This window comes from Fundulus heteroclitus, chromosome 4, assembly GCF_011125445.2.
Source record: "Fundulus heteroclitus isolate FHET01 chromosome 4, MU-UCD_Fhet_4.1, whole genome shotgun sequence".
NCBI classification, from domain to species: Eukaryota; Metazoa; Chordata; class Actinopteri; order Cyprinodontiformes; family Fundulidae; genus Fundulus; species Fundulus heteroclitus.
The window spans coordinates 2,876,698-2,899,240 of NC_046364.1; the positions used below are offsets into that span (position 1 = coordinate 2,876,698).

Consider the following 22,543-nt stretch of genomic DNA (forward strand, 5'->3'; position numbering starts at 1 on the left):
AATGCTTGACATAAAAAGCAAGGTTTTAAAATAATTTTCTTTAATTTCTTTTTATGAAACAAAAAGGAGGAAAAAATCGATTAATCCGATTTGGTATGATAAAATCGGAGATTTATTTTTTAATCCATATCGCCCAGCCCTAGATCTGAATGGTCTTCTTGGTTATTGATCATCTCAATCCTGAAACAACCCAGACTGTCATGATTGGGTAAAACTCCAGAAAGGACTGAGACGCACATGAAAACATTTTCTCTGGCGCTCCAGAACTTCTAACAGGTCCAAACTCAGCAGCTTCTCACAGGGAAAACCAAGCTGCTGCATAATTAACTCATGAACCCACATGTGCCTCAGACGTGCTCTATATCCGTACGAGTCATGAATTATTCTGCATTATGCAAACAAAATGAACCTATTTTTACTTTCCGACCAAAAATAGAACAGTTTGAATCTATAAAATTTTACCGTAAAGACGGTCGGAAGCTTTGAGTCGTTTTTAAAAGAGACAAAACCAGAAGCAGGAACCTGGAGCAGGGTCCATGAACTGAAAGTGTATTTATTATCTAACTGCCCTCCTGCTGCATTAAAGGTCAGTTTTGGCCACAAATAAAGATGAGTTTCCAAGTCTGTAAAGCAGAAGGCGAGTTGTCTTCGCTGCATGTCCAAGTAGGACATCGATCGAAGTGTTTGGGCGTCGGGACGTCAGCGGATTGATCGTAGGATGTGAGGGAGCGTGCCCATATGCTCACGGATTCCTGACAGCAGCGTCCTCAGCAGACCTCAGATCAGTCAGAGGTCGACGGCAGAGAGCAGCAAGGAGCCTCGGTTCCTGCAGCGTTCGGGGGCCTCTGCTCAGAAATCGCTGCGTTGGACTTACGGTGCCGACAGAAACCAGCAGCGGGGTGCAGCGAGGCGACCGTCTTCTCATCAGCAAACCGAATGAAACCAAACACGCCTCCAGGGCTGCAGGTCGCTGCACAGTTGCAATAGTACTGTATTTTTCAGACTATATTATCCCAATTTTCTCTCAAAAATGTATAATGTGGCTTATAAATGATTACTGTCTGATTTTATGTGGTACAATACGCTCAAAAATCTTCTAAAATGTGTAAATACGACTTTAGTTAGCAATGAAGCCGCTCCGCTCAATGGATATTAGGAGCATTACGGTACACTGTGTCACTACCTGATAGGACCCCTGAGCTGTCTACCAGACTGCCTGACTGTAATGTCTAAACTAGAAGTGCATTCATGTTAATTCAATATAAAATTAATTTTGGCCTTATGGTAGAAACAGGGCAGTGTAGTCCAGCTACTCTGTTCTCCAAAAGAGACGGTTAGAGAGCTGTGGACGTGAAGGGGGGATATTACACACCTTCCAACTCCTTCCAACTACCTTATCGTTAGCTTTCATGCTAGCTGCGTTCTTAGATGCTCCTTCAAACGTCTTTTAACAGCAGCCAGAGCCTCATCTATACAGCTTTAAAGAAAATATTACTTTTATCTTAAGAAAAAAACACCAAATCTGTTATGTTATTAACTACTGATTAATCAAAAACTGAATTATAAACAAATATTTAACTAATTGGAGTTAAAACTGAAATGAGCTGAAATTGAAGTAAGAATTTAAATAAAATTAACATTTAAAAAACAAACATTGTTAGAATAAAATTAAAAATAAATTAGAATTTCAGAAAATAAATCAATAAAAATAAGATAAAATCAAGAAAGGTGTTAATGAAATATTTTATTATTTAAATAAAAAAAATACAATGAATAAAAGGCAAACATAAGTCAGGAATAAAACAAAAAGTACGAAAATAAATATTCTAAATATGAGATAAAATGAGAATAAAAAGATTCATGAGCACCCAGAACAAACGTTCAGTGGTTTTATATTTTAAATGTTTACTGACGTAATACTTCCTCCTGACCAATCACAGCGCCTTCTTTAAGCGCCGCTTCACAGCCGGAGCCGTCATGTTAGTTCCTGGGAGTTTTTTTTTTTTTTTTTTTTTTTTTTAAATAAATTCAGATTAGTTCGCCTTTTGAAAACATATTTTTTATTTCTAGACCAGATGAGTTTTTTCCTGTTGAAAATAGAGATTTTTTTTCATTTTTCTGTTGTTGCCATTTGTTTTCAAACCATATTCAAACATTTTCTGCAGAAAATATCACAAAACCTTCAAAGCAAAAATACATCTGAGGTCCCACCACAGCTCTTCAGTCTGGACTTTGACTAGGCCATTGCAGCGCCCTCTCTCTCTCTCTCTCTCGGCCCTTCTGTTGCAGATCTGCTGCTGTGTTTGGGGTCATTGTCCAGTTTGGACCCAAATCCAGCTGGTCTTACATTGACTCAGGTCCTGTGGCAGCAACATAAGCACCAATCACCCACCACCACCGTGCATGTTTCTGCTTTTCTCCAAGCATGGCGCTGTGGATCACAGCCAAACGGGTAAAAAAGACGAGACGCCTTATGACCCTCCCTACACTGACAGGCAGCCCTGGTGTCGTGCTAAATGAGCAACATTTTCACTGCGTGTCTGTTTTCTTGATTTCTCGTACTTCTGTGCATGAAGATCTTTTTCAGTCCTGAAGTTTGCAGATCAGACGCTGGTTTTAAATCAAACAATTTCCGCTCAAATGTTTCAGATAATGTGTGTCTGACACCTCATTTGCTTCACTTATTCTGCTGCTGGCTTTGCTTTGCCAACCTGTTTTTATGGAGCGATAAAACACGAACATTTGGAGATCCTCTGGAACCGTTGGCTTGATGAAGTCATTTCTGTCTCTCCGTCACTCAGCCAGTAAACACGGAGGCGTTAAACGTATCTCAGAGCGGCGACACGGTCTGGGCCCGCTGTGGGTGCGGCGCCTCTGCGGAGGCTGCCACGCCGCCGCCGCGTCGGCTGACGAGTGGCGGGGGTGACGGGAGAGCGCGGCTCGTTAAGGCGAAGGAGAGGGTTAACGAGGCAGCCGCGGCGTGTTGCCGTGTTGAATCTTAGTCATGCCGGAGACCAGGCTGAGTTATTCATTTTGTCTCATGTTTGACAATCTGGGTTTGATGCCGAGAGAAACCTCCCAACATTCCTCGCTTCCCTTCTGAGATCTCTCAGGGAAAAAACAGCGTGTTTCGGTTTGTAGCTCCACATCATGGCTCGCCAATTAAAAGCCCGACAATCCAATCTGCACACATCAACCACGCGCCGCTATCTCACTCCTCGCTCGCTCGACAAGACGGTAACATCGTTTAGTTTATTTCTTAAACCCAGAAGCTTTTCCCATCTCGTCTGGAGCAGCATGTCTGCAGGTCCTTATGTCCTCCTTTTTAATAAGAATGGACACATCCTTTTAGAGGAACACGGAGTCCGGTCCTGGCTCCACAAACAGGATCCGTATCCTGACTGACATGTCGGCATTGATCCGGACAGGCTGAGGCTTCCCACAGATCCCCATACATTTCCATTTAGGGCTTGGTCTGATTGGATTTAGCTTTATATAAATTAAAATCACTCTTCTAACCCGACCCGTGAGCCAGAACAACCAAAGACAGTTGATTATGACTCATAATAAATATTAGATATGCACTCATTAATTGACCATCACCTACTACTTAAGATTTATCTTTTTACAGAAGAAAACATGCATTGGAATGAACCAAAACAATCAAAGCTTTATTACAAATGTCTCACAGACACATTTTAACCAACAGCTGTAGATAAATATGAGAAATGGCTGAAAAATAACCTACTGGAACAGGGTTTCCAGATCCAGGGGAAAACCCTGTGGAATACATGCAAGTATAATTATGACGCAACATGGACCATCTCCGTATAAACGATATAGTTTCATCTTATATCTCTTTTTAAAAAAATCTCAATATATGGCCCAGCCCCACCTTGCAGTCACTGAGTCGACCATGAACTCCTCTGAATACCAAAGTATTATAGTCTAAAGTAGGTCCATCTATCCAACAGCTGAAATTTGGTCCAAACCGGGTCATCAGCAGAACAATGATCCACAACGCGGCCGCAGATCTGCACCAGAAGAGCTGAAAAAGAAAATGTGTTGCAATGGTCTAGTCAAAGTCCAGACCTCAGCCTGGCCAAAATCCTGCTGCTGGACCTTGAGAGAGCTGTGCAGAAACTGTCTGCGATCCTCCAGTGAAGTGAAGCAAAGTTCAAGGGCACAGAGGGTTTAAGTTCCCCCACAGCGGCTGATGGACTCAAAGCTTTAAAGGTGTGGCGCACAAATTCAACAAAATAAAATAATACGAGTGGCATGAAGATTAGTATTGTCTGATTATAATAATTAAAAAAACGTGAGTCCACTGTGTTCTCACAAGCAACCTTATTACTAGGGCTGGGTTTCATGAGCCGATACGATTATCGATGCATAGCTCAGCTTGAATTGACTCCAATATTGATATTTATTACTTTCAAATTAAAGCCCAAAGTCATTCAATCAACAAAATCAGCCAGATTTCTGTTCAATTTATTGAACACTGATATATTAACAAGAAAATAAATCATTTGGTTCAAAGCATTTAACGTTTCACAGAAACCAAAAATATGCCCAAATATCAGATTTTAGGGATGAAGGCGCTTCTAAGATCCTGTCGGCCGTTTCACAAAGTCGTTTATCTTCCTCTTCCTGGCTGTGAACCTTTAACCTGACTCCGCCAGACGCATGTCTCGCTCCGCCTAGCTTTACTCACATCCATCTGGGACATCTCCCATAGAGAGTGATTTCTCCAACCAATTTTATTGTCCAGCCAATCAGGACGCAGGGCTGGAGTTCCATAGATGTGACGTAGTGGAGATGCGACCGTGACGTGAGACTGTTTTGATAGCAATGGCGGCTCGTTGAGGAAGCAAGCGTTAACATTGATGCGGCTATTCTTCTGTGTTGTCCAATCTACCTAATATTGTTTCATTAAAAGAACATCAGAGAACGCCTCTGAAGGCTTTTGTTGGTGGAAACCATATTTTTGCCCTTCTCCCGACCGGATTTGGCAAGTTTTGTGTTCCGGGGCGCCCCGGAAAACAAAACTTGCCAAGTTAGCGGTTAGCACGAACCATTTTTTTTGCCTGCATCGCTCTCACAGCGTCACGGGTTAGCTTCGGTGTGAGTGGTTGAAATAGCACGTTGATAAAGATGACAGACAAGTGGCTTATCCAATCATATGGAAGGATTTTTGATAAGGCCCCGCCTTCAATAAAGGCAATTCCTATGGCGGTGTCCCAGATGTATGTGAGTGGAGCTAGGCGGAGCGACATGCGCCTGGCTTGAGTCAGGTTAGTGAACAGTAATAGCGCCCCCTAGGGGTTGGGAGGTATACCGATATTGAAAGCCAGAATATCAATATTAAATAGTTTTTAAAAACATCAGTATTAATCTTTGTATTGATTTTTTTTATTTTTTTTTTTATGCACAGCCCTACTTAGTACTTAGTACCTATCGCATCACATCAACCTGAGCAACATCTTCTCTTTGCTATGATAACATTCTATCATGCCTTCAAAATAAGATGCAAGACTAGAACAAATATAAAGTGAATAAAAAAAAACAGCTCACCACAACTTCTGACTCAGTAGGAGCCTCGAGCTTTACCCGCAGTAACAGGACGGTCCCGTCTATGAGTGACAGGAGACAAGGACTCCTGAAGTGCGCTGCTTAGATCCGATCTGCTTCAGGTGACTAGATTCACCTGCCGTGTCAAATGAAAAATGTGTTGCGGGTCCATTCAGAACCTCATTAGACAGCCGGACACAATGTTTTACGTAGGACTCCTGGTTTTCTGTTGAATGTTTCTTTTCGTTAGAAGTCGTAACCTCTTCTTAGGTCTCCTCTTCCCCTTCAAAGACGTTTGTTTTTTTACTCGTTTCAAAAGCATGTGGGTTTCATTTTAGCGGTAACGTATCACATGAGACGGACGCAAAAATTAAAAAGAAGATAAAACATTGTTGAGATGATAAAATAAATAAGTCAATAGGAAATAATGGAAGTCATCGTACCGGTACCAGAGGTTGTGGTCTGCTAATCTAACACTGAGCATCACAGAAAGGCCAGCAGACCCATCCAGTGTCCTTTATTTAACCCGTCCGGATCCTGACATCCGTGGTTAAAGTCCTCCAACGCATTGACTTCTGTCCGGGCAGATCATGGCACTGCGGCCGGTCCGTGGTACCGGCAGTTATGGCACCGAGCCACGATCAATGCAGCCTATTGACCGGATACAGGGATACATCTCTACGTGTGAGCAGTCGGTCTGTGTTGCTCCCAGGTCTTCTCGCTGGGCTCATCTCCTCCACCCTGATCTGCCACAGATTGATCCGGGTCGTTCACTGAGACCCATTTTCATCCCATCTGGCGGAATAATAAACAGCAGCTACAGTAGTCGTCAACGTCGGAGCTTAGAAATAAAAGGCTTGGCTTTGGAAGAACCGCAAACAAGTTGTGTTTGTGTTCAGAAGGACATAAACGCCACAAAGAGACCCAAACCCACCAGCAGCTGTTCCCATTCAGCAGAGGGCCGCAAGCGCAGACATCTCACAGACAAAGGGTTCGTACTTTGAGTCATTAAGCTGTTCTGACTCAGTAATGAATGTAGAAAAGTTTGGAGACATGAACAATTTCTGTGGAAGTGGAAGCTGCGAGGCTGGGATTGTGTGGGCAGAAGGAGACGGAGGTCGGTTGGTACTTTTGTTCCCTCCGGCTCTGGTGCTGTCAGACCACAGGAGCCCTTCTTTCTGTTCAACATCCCAACATTTATCAATCCCTGAAACTAGATTTTACACCAACTTGTTTTTCTTTCCCAGCTTTATTATTTGCCGTAACACTGTCATAACAAAAGAGGTTAAAAGTGCTGCACGTGAGGCAAGGCTCGTTTTAATTGTGTTGTTAATTTCAGTAACCTGACAATTCAAAATGCTGTGCATGAAATCAACATAGGAAAAGAAAACGCATAACTTACCAAAAGAATAAAAAGAAATTGGTTTATAACATGGTTAATATTCAAATTGCAAATGATTTTTTTTAATTTTTAATAGGTATGCCATTTTAAAAATTTACTTGAAAACCTAAATCCTGAGGAATCGTCTAAGTCCAAAAGAAGAATTCTGCGTTTTTTATTCAAGTTAACATGAACTATAAACACAGTATGAGAAATCCTACTGAACATCTCAAAATGGCTTCTGCAGCAAATTATTTAAAGTGCTTAAAAGGTTGCACTCCTAGGAAGACTGTTCGCACGGTAGACCAGAATCCTCCATTTCAAGGGAGACGACAATTATATGAAGTCTGCATCTCCCCTCTACATCTAGGGTCTCATCAAATTTAACGACAACCGGCTTCTCAGCAAGATGTGTTTTCAGTGCTTCCATTTCTTCCTGGTAAACTGTGCCTGAGTGATGAAATCCTGGGATCTTGCTGACTTTTTTAATAGTGTCCAAAACAGACGTCAAACTCACCTTGTTTCTTTCTGCGCTTGTAAGCGTGTCTGTGGTCCTCGCTTTTTAACCGCTGTGGCGATCCAGCGGTGATTTTGGTCAATGTTCCACCACAATGACGCAGAACAACGTTCCACCATTGTCATGCTTTGGTAAAATTACCTTTTTGTTTTTAAGCCCTAATATTTGATGGCGAGTGTGACCGTTTAGCTTCATACACGTTTTCATCTGGTGTGTTTGACTTAAAAGACACGAAACCGTCAAAACAGGAAGCAAAGTTAGGTCATTCTTAGGGAATTGGTCAAAATTCAGGAAATCCAGTGTTTGCTAAGAGGAGGAGGTTAAAACTGCAAATGTAAGATTTGTGGAAAAGTTCAGGGGAATGATGGAAGTTGCAAGTATGTATTGAATTTGTATTAGTAGTTTGTAATTGCAAAATCACAACTTCCTGTAGGGACTGATTTATTGTACGTAATATGGTTTGTGGAAAGAAAATAGTTTAGGTTAAAATGATTGATTGAACAGCTGTGTAAAAGTAAATGTGTAATTAGTAGAAAAGATTTGGTCGTACAAAGCAACATTAGGCTCTGAAAACAAAAAAAACGCAGAATTTAATAAAACTGTTATTTATTTTAGTTTTAAGATTTGACGCTTGTTACTTGTTACACCTCACAATTCAATTAATTTCAGTTTATTTTAATGCCGCCAATTCACAACAAATATCATTTTAACTCCGATTCACACATCTTGTGCAATACATATTTTTACAGTGTAAACAAGAATCAGGTCCATTAAAATATGTTCAGCAGCAGCCCTGTACAATTTGTCTTGCTGCTAATTTTGCATTATATTCCATTTCATATTTAGTGATCAATTGTGTGTATGTATATAAAAAATATAAAACTACAGCAGCAGGGTAGATTGCTGCTGCTTCCCACTTATTTCTGCTCTAATTGTAAGCTTCAGTCTGGCTCCACCAGAGCATTTGTCATTGTTGGTAACATTAGCCTTGAATGCCTAACAACTGGTTTGTGTCGTTGCTTAACTATTGATTAACATTTTACTGCTTTAATTCGTTCCACAGAAAGCAAAAGCACATCTCCACTAGGGATTGACTGATACAGGGTTTTTAAGCGCGATGATTATTTTGACATCAGTCTAGCTGATACCCGATAAGTGCTGCAGATTCTTGAAGCCGATGGTGTTTTGTCTTCCTTCATTTACATGATAAAAACGACACAAAATCTCAAAAGTTGCATTTAAACTACCTAATATTAACAACCAGCTTCAGCTTCAGTTTGGTGGCGCTTAATGAATGAGAAAATATCTTTTTTAGCTCAGTGAGGAGGAGGAGGAGCAAAATCACTGATCACCGCTGCAGTGTATGGACATTAATTTATGTAAAGTTAGATGCTGTACGCGTAGTGATTGGTTTAAATTTTCATGTGCATACACGGTTCTCCATGGGAGCGAACACATGCACAGCGGTGGCAGCTCGCCAGCTGGAGATCAGACGTGGGTTTTCAGATAAAAGGGATTTGAGAAAATGGGGAAATGAATCGCAAATATCAGCCCAAAATATTTGCCGGTCGACGTATCGATCAAGCCCTAATCTCGACGGTTGAGCTCAGACCAACAGAACTGGGGTGTCTGTGTCCGTAAATCTAATATTTACAACATCTGGGATGTTTACTGCTTCCATCACTGTTGCAGATACAGGAGCTTTACAGACATTAGCTATGTTAACTTGCACAAAATTTCACGATCAGATTAAAATGTATTTGTATTAAACAATCTGATTGTACCGTTTATATGGCAGACAATCAATCATAATGTGCGTGTACGTGCACCTAGCTTTATCCAGCATAGAACCACTCTGACATGCGTTGATATCATATTCCCCTAAAACAACACAGAAGTATTTTCGTCTTTGCTGAGAAACAAAAATGGTAAACAACGCAGTTTTATACGAGTTTGTTTCTCTTTACAGACTGAACTTGCATGATGTTCTATGCCTTTATATGAACGTTGATCGGATTGTCGGCATAAACCACCCCTCTCATTCGAATTACAATTTCATTCTGATTGAGCTTAATCCGATTATTATATTCCGATTGGCTCGTTTATACGACGCGTTTTTATTCCTATCTGCCCTTTATTGCGATCACTTTTGTCCATGTAAACGTTTCTACTGCTACGTTTCTCTCAAACATCAATGTTGTAGCATTAGCTTGTAGCGTTAGCCTAGCATATGACACCATTAGGAATTCAGTTTTTTTTCTTGTCTGCCTGCCTCACTGGGAAAGTTCCTCCTCAACGATAGTTTTGCGTTTTTCTTGTTGCCCAGAGGCTCTCGTGTTTTTCTGGCTGAACTGGACATGTTAGCAGAGTTTTAGCCTCCAGCAGCAGAGCGTTGCTGAGCTGAGCGGCTGCAGGGAGGCGGAGCTTCTCTGGTGATGTAGCGCTGTGAGCGAGTCGGTTTATATCGATTAAGACGCACGTGAGTATTTTCGAAAAATACTTAATTTTTTTATCGATTACACAGTGATATTGCTCATTTTGACAACTAATATAAATAATTCTGCCAATACGAGCCAGAAACTAAAAAATAAAAACTTTTTTTGGATATTAAGTAGTTTTGAACAGCATTTCACCCACTTTTTTCTACACTAGAAGAGAACTGTCTTTTTAATAGCGTATTTATTTTTGGCCAATCGGGTAGCAGGCTTTGATAAAATAATAAAAAGTTTAACATAAACAGTTTAATGGCCCAAAGGTCTGCAAAAACTTTGGAATTGTATGCAAAAAGAGTTTCTCCAGAGACGGCCGTGGGCGGTATAAGATGATTAAAGAGCTCATTTAAATCCTGTGTCAGGATCTCTGTTTGCCACATTTCCAGTATTCATTCGATTATGTGGGAGTTTGTCACGCAAAATATTCAGAAAAGGTCCAATCCAAAGCTTCTCTGGGCTGCTTGGTGAGCAGGAGCACCAAGGAGGAGCTCCTCACATGTCACAGCGGCCATAACGACTTATTAGCAGCAAGTCAACGTTCTGCAGGGAAAAATAAGTTTGGTGCCAGAAAGTTTTAAAAGTCAGGACTCTGCGCTACCGGCCAAGCAGTCGTTTAGTCATCGTATTGATCGACAGCTCTGTAACCTTCTACTGATACGAAGGTAGGCTTCATCTTCAGGACGTTATGGATCTGCTCCCAAACAGCAGCTAAACGTGCAGCGGCTGATAATAGATTCCCAATAGGACCTCTGACCCTCTCTGCTGTCCTGAAACGGATTCGGCGTGTAAGAATGTGGAGTGTGTGGGCAGCCGGAGCCCACAGAAACGCACAGAAGAGCTCTTGTGTGTGTGGATGTGTACACTGTGGGCCCATTGTCGTATTATTTATACTTTCGGTGTGGGTGGGCAGCGCAGAGCCAGAGGGCAGCACATGTTTACACTGAGAGAGATGAAGAACGATGATCTGCTCTCCGAATTTAAAATAACTCTGCTGATCTTTGTCCTTTAACTTTTTGCTTCTTTGCTGCTCATTTTTATTAGAATTGCTAAAAAAACTCGACTCTCGGTATGTAAATACTGAGAGGTGGAAGGAAGGATGAGCGGCTGCCCTGCTAAAATATTCATGCCCATTGAAATTTTTTACTTTTTTCGACATTAAAAACGCACACTTGAATAGATTTTATGTGACAAAACACAAGTTAGTAAGTCATTGTGAAGTGGACTGAAAGTGCTGCTTGGTTTTTAACATAATTTACAATTAAAAAGCTGAAAAGAAGCACGGGGCGCATTTTTTTATCCAGGCGGTTAAAGGAAAAGAGGTTTTTAGATTTTTAATTGGGGTGAAAATAAAGAAATGAATAGGAATATCTTTTCCATAACTAAAATTATGAATAATTGAATAGATCTGTCTAAATGAGATGTTTACCTGTGATGTGCAGAGAATTCGTCTGATGTTTCTTATAGTTTAATGCCCTAAGCGGTTCAGCTTCTGATTTGTTTGGCAGATGCACTGCAAAAACAGATATAAAAATAAGTAAAATGTTCTTAAAGTTAGTGTATTTGTCCGTGATTTGAGCAGGTAAAGCAGATTATCTGCCAATGGAATGAGTATTTTCACCCATAAAATGAGATAATTAGATAAACTGCACCTGAAATAAGATGATGTAGATGAGTTGTTCCTATTTTAAGTGAAAAAAATCTAATTCCATTGGCAAACCATCTTATTTTCCTGCTCAAATCAAGGAAAAATACACATATTTTAAGAAAATATTACTTATTTTTAGTTCCGTTTTTGCAGTGTGAAATGGTGGTAAATATTCTCATCATCATCAAACTCTTTTTTTTTTCTGCTCAGTTTCAGCTTCACAACTTGTAGGAAATCATTATCAGTAAATGTAGAAATGAGCGGCATAGATGGCGTCAGTCTATTTATGTCCTGCTGATTTACAGCAAAGCGTTTCGTGTTCGGACTCCTGCGAAAGTCAAGAATGGATGAAGCAAAGTGCAGCAGGTGCAGACAGACGAAGCCAAAGTCCCCCCCCCCCCCCCCCCGACTCCATGTTTGCAGGAGAACCCGAGCCTCTTCCTCTCTAAGTGCTGCCTGGGTTCAGTTATGCCCCCCTTTGGGACAGTGGGTCTGACCTTTGACCCCATAACGAGCAGGGAAGTGTTGGCGCTGGACCGTCGAGTCGTCTGGGGGTGCGTTACCTGATCCGGAGGCCTGAAGGCAGCAGGATCAATGTTTCTCTCGGAGCAAACGGAGGAAAGTGTTGTTGACCTGCTGACCTCTGCTGGTTAGAAAGCTGCTCGTTTCTCTGAGGAGAAATAATTTCCACTCTGCACAGTTGTTGGTATAAAACATTTAAAGATGGACAAGATGCTGTGGTACCCGGATCCATACCATTAGCTAAGATGGATAAAATGTACACAGTATTAATTTTGTTTCCTTTTCTGACATTTTGTATATAGTGTTTTATTCGCGGGGGCAGCATCCTTTATGGCATAAAAAGCCCTTTTTGCGATTGCTGGCATATCTGTGCAAAATGTTTTTATGCACAAAAAACTACAAGACTTTTAAATAAAGGATTTAACTAGAGCTGCATGATATAGAAAAAAAACATATTGATAAAACAAATATCATATTGATCAATATCGATAATTATCAACAAATTCAAAACATATATTTTAAGTTCAGCCCTGGACATTTTATGCTGTTGCTTAGCAACCTATTTTTAGATAAAGAACACACAAACACTGAATACAAACTCAACCGTTTATTCAAGAAACTTTTTACCAAAACCGAAAGTTTAAAAAAAAAAAAAAAAAGTGTTTGGTCTCTGAACCCTTTGAAAGGGGCGGAGCTTATCTGTGTCTGCGTTGTGATTGGTTGGGAGGATGTAACGACTGTGATATTAACCTACATGGCTAGAATGTGAAAGGAAGGTAAACTTTATTCTACTGAACTTTTTATTGACCCTTTTTTTCTCTATCATCGATATACGTCTATCTATCAGTATTTATTATTGAATTATCGTCCAGCCCTAGTTTTGCCTTCAAGCAGTTCAGTGGGTCGATATAAAACGGTTTGATGGGAAGACTTATTCACGGCGAGCAGATTACTGAGTGATTACTTTTGGATGCTTGGACTCGTCTCAGCTAGCATGAGTGTTTACGGTGAATTATGCGATTCTATCTGTTTTTCGCATGTTGGAAATTATGGAATTATGGATCCCAGTGACTCGCTACTTTATACATGCCTTGTAGCTTAAATAGTGCTACAGTATAGGAGAAAATGAAGTTTATGTATGGGAAATATAGCTATGTATGGGAAACATTGGTATTATTACGGGATGTTAATAACTCATAACAATCTGCTCATGTCAGCTGTAGCTTCATAATAACAAACACATAAACGTCTCGCCAACTGAACGCTGTAATAAGAGTCTGGATTGTTTAGGGAACAATATAAAAGTAATACTTATCTGATGTTGTCTTGCTGCTAAGCTAGCCGCTACAGTAAGGACAACTCCATATGAAAATATCACAATAAAAGCACTTCCTGTTTCGTTCATTCAGGTGTCATTTAACTTATCCTTTCATACTTTAATGTCTTTTTAAAATGTGCTCTACACCTAAACTTGAGTCTGCATGCCATGGAATTGATGAATAAATGAGGGCTGTCATAAAATATTATTTTAGTAATCAATTATCCTGACGATTAATCGACTAATCAATAAAAATTGGGACATTCTGCAGATTTTTCACATAATCACCTAAGCTTATTTTATGAGTAATAGAAATAAATAAAAAATGCTAATTAGCAAATCAATATTTTTTTTAAAATAAGGATAAATCTGCAGCTGAAAAGTTCTAGGATCAAAATGTTAAAAGTTTAATCCTTTCTGGTTGACTTAACACCAACACTGCTTGTGCCTTTGTAGTGGAAATGGTCACAAACAGAAAATGCATAAAGTTTCATTTGCATATTGCATTCTGAATTTTTTTTTTTTTTAGAATAAAAAACATAATTCTATTCATATAAAACAGAACACTTCTTGTGTGCTTCAGGGCTAAATTAAACTTCTTAGTGTTTTTTAGTCCTCAAACAGACAATAAAATAATTACACATTCATCAAAAGGTGTAAATAGCTAATTTAAATTCAGGCATAATAAATACTGCCTTTGTCAAATTATTGTTACCTATTTTATTAGAATTAAAATACCTTAACACGGTGGGTTAATTCAGGTGTAATAGTGGCAAAAACAGGTGGGCCTAGACACCAGATTTACACACATGATTAATTAATAAGAAAAAAGCTAAATTTAAAGTTAAGCTGCACAGCAGAAGAGAAAGGGGAAAATATTGAAGAGGATTCCCGTTTTCAATACAGGTATTCATTTGCAGAAAAAAGTTTGTAGAGAAATACAAAATCAAGAAAACCTGGGTTTGATTATTTTTTTTTTTGTTGTTGTTGTTGTTGTTTCTGTTTTTTGTAAAACAGATTCTTTGAGTGTTTTGTTCTTTTAAATTGGGCAAAAACTCTTAGGAGGGAAAAAAACACAATAAAAGAGTAAGCAGCAGAACTGAGAAAATGGGATGCTCACATATAAAACTTAAAAAAAATCCTTTATAGAAAACTTTACTACAAAGAGCAAAGAAAAACAACCAAATATAAAATATTTATAATCTAAATTTTCTCACCTTTTTATCCTAAGTTTTTATTATCTGGAGTCAGTTTTTACCTGCATAAAAGTGAACATACTGATACTTTTTATTTCAATGTTGATGCATTGATGATATTCACGTTACACTTGCTTATAATAAGATGGCGTTCTATATAAATTAGTGAAAAAGCTTTTTTCTGATTAGTTTTCCGGCCCGATCAAGATTTTGTGGCTTAAAGAAATGATGCAAACTGATCTGTAAAATCCACCGTGTCTCTTTTTCCTGCTTTGATAGAAAACATGTCAGAGGAAACGAAAGGCGGCGCCTGTTCTCCAAAGATTAAATAAACGTTGCGGTGTAATTTTTGTAATTTTTCTCAGTGATCCGTGTCTCTGGAGTCTCTGAAGATCCCCGGAACGCCGTGCACATCCAGCTTCTCTCCCTGTTTCCATAACAGCAGGTGATTACGGACGTTCCCGGGTCCTCCGTGTGCGTTCCCCCGCAGCCACGGATTCAAATAGCAGTGTCTGGAGACGAGATAAGAGCCGCAGCCCCCCCCCCCCCCCCCCCCCCCCCCCCCCCGCCCCCCCGCTGATCCACTCCACCGATCCTCGTCCTTAATGAAGCGTCTATCAGCGGAGCTTGGTTAACTCAGGCATGCGGCGTGCTCTGGCTCGTTCCATGTGTGCCGCTGCCAAAGGCTGAGTGTGTGGAGCCGTCACCCCCCCCCCCCCCCCCCGCCCCCCCGCGGCGCAGGGTTTTCATTCATGCCTCCAGGCTCAGGGAAAACCAGAGGATGAGGCCGGATGAGTCGGCTGCAAATCAAACCAGCGGAAAGCTGCAGACTGACGACGGCGTGTTTGTTCGTCGGTGCTGGAGCGGAGGAGGCTGCAGATTCCTGAGCAGGTTCAACGTTACACCCGCAGCCTCTCTGACAGCAACACAACACGGTTTTTACAGCCTTAAAACAGAGCAACGCTGCAGACCTGAGAGAATAAGCATGAGGAACAACATGAAGAAGAACCTGGAGCCTCATTGTGAACCTGCATGAGAAAAAAAGTGGATCATTCACTGGTTTATAGCGAATTAACCTGGAAACGCGCAGCGGACCGTCGTCATACGGCGGCGTTACGCTGTAATTAACAGGAAGTAGATGGTACTAACGAGCTTGGACCACGGTAACGAACTGAGCTTTAATAAAGGTTTTTTGTTTTGTTTTTGTTTTTAGGGATGAGACATAGAATTAACGTAGCTGTTCTTTTTGACTGTAAATATCCAGAAGCAGCCAATCAGTGATGTGAGGTAAACGTTCACTACTTCACAACTGATTCAACAAATGTGTTTCCATCTTCTCTCTTGTGCATTTTCTATTTAAAAAAAAGAGTTAAAAACAACATCAAGTGAACGTAAAAACTTTTTTTACTAAATTAAGTTGATTCGAATTTTGCCGTTCCCATCAACACCTTCTAATGCGATACTTCAAAATGCATATTTAAATACATTGATGGGAACACGACTAGTGTTAAACTACATGTGAAAACCACAACTTAAACCCACGTTAGCTCTTATTTCTGAAATGTTAATAAGCAAAAATCTGCGGTACATTCTAAAACTGTAAATCTGTGCTAAATCAAGGGCTCTGCGATTGGTCAGATTCATATTTCTGCTTTGATTTTGGCTCCAAGTGAAAAAATAATTTAACTAAAAACATTTAATACTGAAATGATTCTGCAACGTTCAGCTTGACAAGTGAAATAAAATGCAATATTTTTATAAACACAATGACTAATTAAATAGTCATATTTTCAGTATTGATAAATATTTTTAGGAATTTGGGTTATAGCTAATCAACTTTAACTAATCTGGTCACCACTTTTTTCGCAATGTAATTAGAATTTTTTTAAATTTAAAACATAGATTCAGTTATTTCCTTTCTTTTCTAACTCAAAACAACTACTGAAGGTTTTTGGACAGTTTATTTGTCATCGTTATGAAACGTGCCATAAAAAGTATTAAAAACTCCAGTGAAGTGCATTTTTAATGTAAAACAAAACGTTTGGCTTTAGCTGCTCTCTGAGAGCTGACTCCGCCCACTTTCCTCTCTGCTAGGCCTCATCAAGCTCATTTTGCCTCCAAATGGATCCTAAAAACTTATTTTCCTAACAGACTGACAGCAGGTCTGGTTCTGACCTGTGAACCGGGTTCTGTCCGTACATTTTATTTATTTATTATTTATTTTTCGTTGAGAACCGTTGGCGCTCCAGTCATCAGCAGCTGGTGTTTATGGGAACGCCGCCTGTTGCTGAAAGCGGTGTTTATGGAGGCGACTGCCGACAACAAGGTGCCTTTTTTACCGGGATAATGAGGCGAATCCTTTAATCCGTCGGGATCGACTGTCTTCCTGCTCTGAAATCCTCCACAGGAAAGCGGAGCAGACATCCACAGGAGACGACGTTCTGTTTTTTTTCCCAGGGATTTAGTCAAATTTACACCTGAGCGTCCCAGCGCTGCGGCGTGAAACCCCGCCGTGATAAAAGACGCTGCTGCCGTCAAACGGTTCAGCCAAACTCAAAGCGATGCGGAGAGGAAGGCCTCAGAGGGACCGGCTGCATTCCACGGCTCAGGAAAAATCCCCACGCTGTAAGGTGACACCGCTCCGGTCCTCCTCCACCTTTTCTCCTGCCTCCTCTTTGGCACGGATGAGCTTCTCTTCTCTCCACGAGAGAGCAGAGGCTGAAATCGGAGCAGTTTCCTGGGAGGTGGAGGCGGTTTGTGGCCTGTTTGTGTGTGCGAAGAGGAAGAAGAGGAGGAGGAGGAGGAGCAGTGGGAGGAGAGCAAACAGAGCGAAGGAACGCAGGAGGACATGAAGGAGCCGCAGAGGTCGAAGAAGTGGGACAAAAGGCTGCAGAGACCCTGGGAAAGGAGCTGAGGAGGATTATGAGGCGCTGATCTCGCTCTGCGTGGCTGAACTTGGGTTTGTTGCTGCGTGTTCGGATCCTCTGACAGGAAACGTGCAGGTAGGAAGACGGGGGCAAAGGTCACGGCTGCTCTTCAGTCCTGTTACGTTGTTACGCGCCTCCGTTCTCACCCAACAAGCTGCAGGGCTAAAGGTAGAGCAGAACCTCATGTATCAGGCTGAGGCTGATGTTCCTGCTCACCTGCATCAGGCTGAGGCTGATGTTCCTGCTCACCTGTATCAGGCTGAGGCTGATGTTCCTGCTCACCTGTCTGCAGCTGAGAAGCTCTGCAGGAGCAGGATGGCCGTTGCTCCCACAGCTTAGCTTCCTGCTCTCCACTTTTCCCGCCCTGCCATGTAAAGGAGATCAGAAGGTTGTAGGTTTGAAGCTGTTCTCTGGACAAACCTCCCATGTTTCTGTTAGAAGTTTCATTTCAGGACCTTTTCAGTTAGAAGAAAGTTTGTGGTGAAGCTGAAATGAGTTGACGGTTGGCGGCGAGCTGAAACACGCCGCCCTGAGACTCAGGCTGTGGCGTTCCTTCGCTTCCTGCTGGTTTCCCTGCAGGTCGTCTTTCCATTCGATGTTTATGGAGGGTTTTTTTTTCACTACCTGCTTCATAACACGAGCTTCTTTGTTCACTAATAATTGATTTTATGGATCAGTTGTTATTGATGAGCGTCTTTCAATAATTATTGAGTATCAATAATATCGACTAGGGCTGGACGATATAGAAAAAAAGCTTATCGCTAAAAAAAAGAGTGCATATTGATCGATATCGATAGTTATTGAAAATATTTAAACTCATATTTTATGTGCAGCTCTGCCTGGACATTTTATGATACCACTAAAACAATTATGTGTTTGTGTTTTTTATTAAAATTAAATAATTCCAATTAAATCTTTATTTAACCAACTTTTTTAACCATAACAGAATTTCTTTAAAGAAAAATAACTTCAGAGACCTGAGTTATGTTATTAAATACTGACAAAGAATAAACTAAAGTGACCAGAAAAGTGACCAAAAGAAATATACTAAATAAATAAATAAAATAGCCTATTTAGGTGGGAATAGTACACTAGTTACTTCTCAGGTTTCATAATTGAGAGGCTGACGCAGGGCTGAGGTCAGAGGTCGTGGCGTGTAAGGACGCAGACTACAGCTCATTTTTCACTGATTCTCTGCACTAGTTGCACAATTTAGGGAGCGCTGTTAGAGAAAAACTTGCATTCCGGAACTTTATATCGCGGATCAAGAGTGGCGAGTATTTGTTTGAAGCAGGGTTTTTCCATCACTATGAAGCACGTTACTGCATGTGTGATGTCCTTATGCCGCTTGGACGCTTTGTCATTTTATTACAAAGAAGGGAGCCCAGTTTAGCTGCTATACCTGCTTTGTTTTGGAAGAACTTCCAGACGATTCCTAAGAAGATGCGCAGCTGCAGCGGGGCTGCACAGCTCGCGCTGCTGCGGCAGTGAGCGGCTTACGTGATGAAACAAGTTGGTTGCATTACCAGACTTTGTTTTTAGCGGTTCCTTGCAAGTTTTACGAATCACTGGTTTATTTCTGTCAGACTGGCGAACTAGTAAAACCCCGTTTTGGGACCGTTTCCTCCGCCGCTCCTTGCTGCTACATTTTCACGTGCTCTGTGTTGTGGTTTGAGAGGACGGCGCTTTGTGACGGCGTGCCTGGGTCCGCGATTATGATTGGTCGAGAGGAAGTAGTGACTCTAGCATCAACTAATATGATAGGCTGAAAGGAAGGAAAGAAAACTCTCTATATCGAACTTTTATCGACCCTATTTTTTAGCGCCACACGTCTATCGATCGATCGATATATATTGTTATTGAATTATAGTCCAGCCCTAATATCGACACATTGATTATTTTGACAACCCTAGTTATTTAAGTCCATTTGTTTAAAGAATGTGATTAAAGTCGAACTATTTGACCGCCGTAATAATTAATTAATAATGAGACTTGTTCTCATGTTCCACATTTCTACAAATAAAATCCCTCTTTTTGAAAGGTAATTTTTTTTCTCATAATCAATAAAATAATGTTACCGGAGGGCTGATGGGTAAATCTGGTGCATGTACTATAAGTATGATAACTTCTGTTCTATTTGAATGAATTTAACAGTTTTATTTATTCTTTGGAGGAACCACAGATTCCTCATAGGCCTGGGCGATAAATCGATTGACGATGCTAATGTAAATAAAAAAAATAAAAAATCTATCAATCTTTCTATCTCTATTGTCCTGAAAGGTGAAATAGTTTTGGTAAAAGCTTGCAATGTTGAAACTTTTTTTACTGAGGGTTTTCACTTCATGGTCGTGGTGCACTGCTGCAGGAAAATAAAAGCCGCCACACCTTTAGAATTATTTCAAAAATATGTTAAAATGTAAAGCATATGAGATAGCATAGCTACTGTATATTTGTGCACTTATTCTAATAATAATTAGTTTAAAATGAATTTAAATATGGTGAAATGTTAAAATTTACTACCAACTCCTGCCTTGCTGCTAAGCTGCAGTGAATGAAGCTGCTGGGCTGCTCTGCTCTCGGTAGAGAAGGGAAACCAGAGACAACTGTCCACTGTTTCCTACTTAGCGACTCATATTTGGGGATTTTTCAGACTCCTTTCTGTGTTTTTAGTGATTTAGCAGCTTCACTTGAAAGCAGCAATCTGTCTGTCAGGACAGCAGCTAGAGCTGCGAGGAGTCTCCCTATTCCCTCAGCGCTGTCTCACAGGCAGCTGCTGCCTGAGTTTTGTGAAAAGGCAAGTTATTGCACCATTAATCACTCATCTTTGTTCAAGTGGAAACTTTTTATCTACTTTACCTTATTTTAAGGTTTGCACTGCTTCTATGTATATTCCATTATTATACTCAGTAGCAGCGTCAAATAAAAAGGTTTATTTGAATGACTTCCTTGTTGTTTCTAGTTTTTTTTTTTTTTAAGAAAAACAAAAATGGATTCAATAGGATTTGTGAAAAGATTTTGGCCTGAAATAATTTTTAGGCCATATTGCCCAGCCCTAATTTCTCATCTGAATATGGAGCTAAACCTCTGAGGAACTCCACTAAGGATCAACACAGCTCTGAAGGCCAAAGAACATCCTGCTATGAACACGGTGTACCTGATAAACTGCACAGGGAGTCTGTGAAAACCTTAAATAAAATTAATTCAACCTAAATTTACTGGGGTTATGTTTTATTTTTCATTAATTAGTTCCCCGGCTGCCGGGTTGTTGAGGTTCTGGACCCTGCTGGTACCAATTCACACCTGGGGCCATTTTAAAGTGATCATGTGACTTAAACAGGGCGTGGTACCATCACGTTAGAACCTTTTAAACACAGAAAGGGCCGGGATTCAAACCTAGGACCTGCGTCACATAAAGCTGCCAGGGCTGAGACTGAATACAAAGAAATGTGATCGTAAAGAATCTATTTAATAATCGGTTTCTCTCACAGCTCACATTTCACAGTCCGCCTGGATCTTCTGTCACAGAGACGCAGGAACAAGGTTTTATCTCTTTAAACTGGGATTAGGACAACATGGTCAGTGATTTAAAGACGCGTGCTTTATGAAAAAGAGTAAAGGTCGGTGTTTGGCGTCTGTGGAGCCGCAGGGAGAGGAAATGAAAAGGCCGCCGTGGGTCAGAGCGGCGCTAATCCCACCTGGACTCCCAGAGACGAAGCTGCCTCTGACACCTGGAGGCAGGAAAACCCAAATCAGCAGCGCAGAGCGAAGCTTAGAGTCAAACCTTCATCCAGGTTCTGTCAGAACCAAACTGGATACGTCTGCTGACAGCGAGACGAGATAAGAACGGTCTCTGTTCATCCCGGGAACGTCGGTGACGAAGAGCGGATCTTCTGCTGCACGTCCGGATCAACAGCTTTCAGCTTAACGTCACAACGGCAGCTGCTTGATTTTTATACTTTAGGCTGAAACGGCAGGAAATCTGCGGCGTAGGCTGAAGACGAGGAATCGTGGATTAAATCCTTGATCATGAGGAATGTCAGTGAACATGCAGAGCAATAAAAGGCAGAAATATCAGTAAAATAAAATAAAAATAAACCGCTGATCCAACAGTTTAAAAGCTGGAGCAATTAAACAGCTTTTCTTCCTGCTTCACTGTTTGTTAAAGTTACTTTGAAAAGATAAAATATATTAAAATGCAAACAAATAAAAATAGCACAGACGTGACTGGCAGAAGGTCCATTACCTTCAGGGAAAATTATTCATACCCTCAACAGATTTAGGTTGAAAACTATTTTAAAAACTTTTCTTCTGATTAGGGCTGGACGATAAATCAATAACAATATATATCGATTGATAAACGTATATTGATTTATAGATAAAAAGGTAAATAAAAGTTCAATAGAATAAGTTTTCCTTCCTTATGCATTCTAGCCATTGTAGGTTAATATTACATCATTACATCCTCCCAGCCAATCACAACACAGATCCAGGAGAAGCTCCGCCCCCTTCATAGAGTTCAGCGAGCACACGTTATTTTCTTTTTCTTTTTAAAAACTTGCAGTTTTGGTAAAACGTTGCTTGAATAAAAGGTTGAGTTTGATTTCAGTGTCTTTATCTCCATCTAAAAATAGGTTGCTAAGCAACAGTATAAGACGGCCAGGGCTGCACTTAAAATATGTGTTTAAAATTTGTTGATAATTATTGATATCGATCAATAATATTTCTATTTTATCAATATGCTTCTTTTCTACGTCGTCCAGCCCTATACGAACTGAGAAAGGGCTGGGCAATATATCGAGTGCATATTTTAAAAATATGCACATTTTTAAGAAAGAGACATGAGATCAGACCCGTTTATATCTAGATGCCATATTTTGCGTTAGAATTATACTTTTTGTACTGCAGTAGGTTATCTCTAAGCCGTTTCTCATATTTATCTCAAACTTTTTGTCCATAAATGTGCCAGTGAGACAT

At 40.5% G+C, this 22,543-nt stretch overlaps 1 protein-coding gene across 3 annotated transcripts in view; it reads left to right on the top strand.

Annotated features, from left to right (window-relative positions):
- The window catches only part of large2 (LARGE xylosyl- and glucuronyltransferase 2), a 107,363-nt gene that overhangs the window by 54,855 nt on the left and 29,965 nt on the right, over positions 1-22,543 (top strand). The window contains exon 1 of one of the 3 annotated variants that reach the window (XM_021324810.2): positions 17,459-17,644. The exons of the other annotated variants lie outside the window; for them this stretch is intronic. The gene's annotated coding sequence lies outside the window, so the exon portion shown is untranslated. Of the gene's footprint in view, positions 1-17,458; positions 17,645-22,543 lie in introns of those variants that run through there. 3 annotated transcript variants of the gene reach the window in all.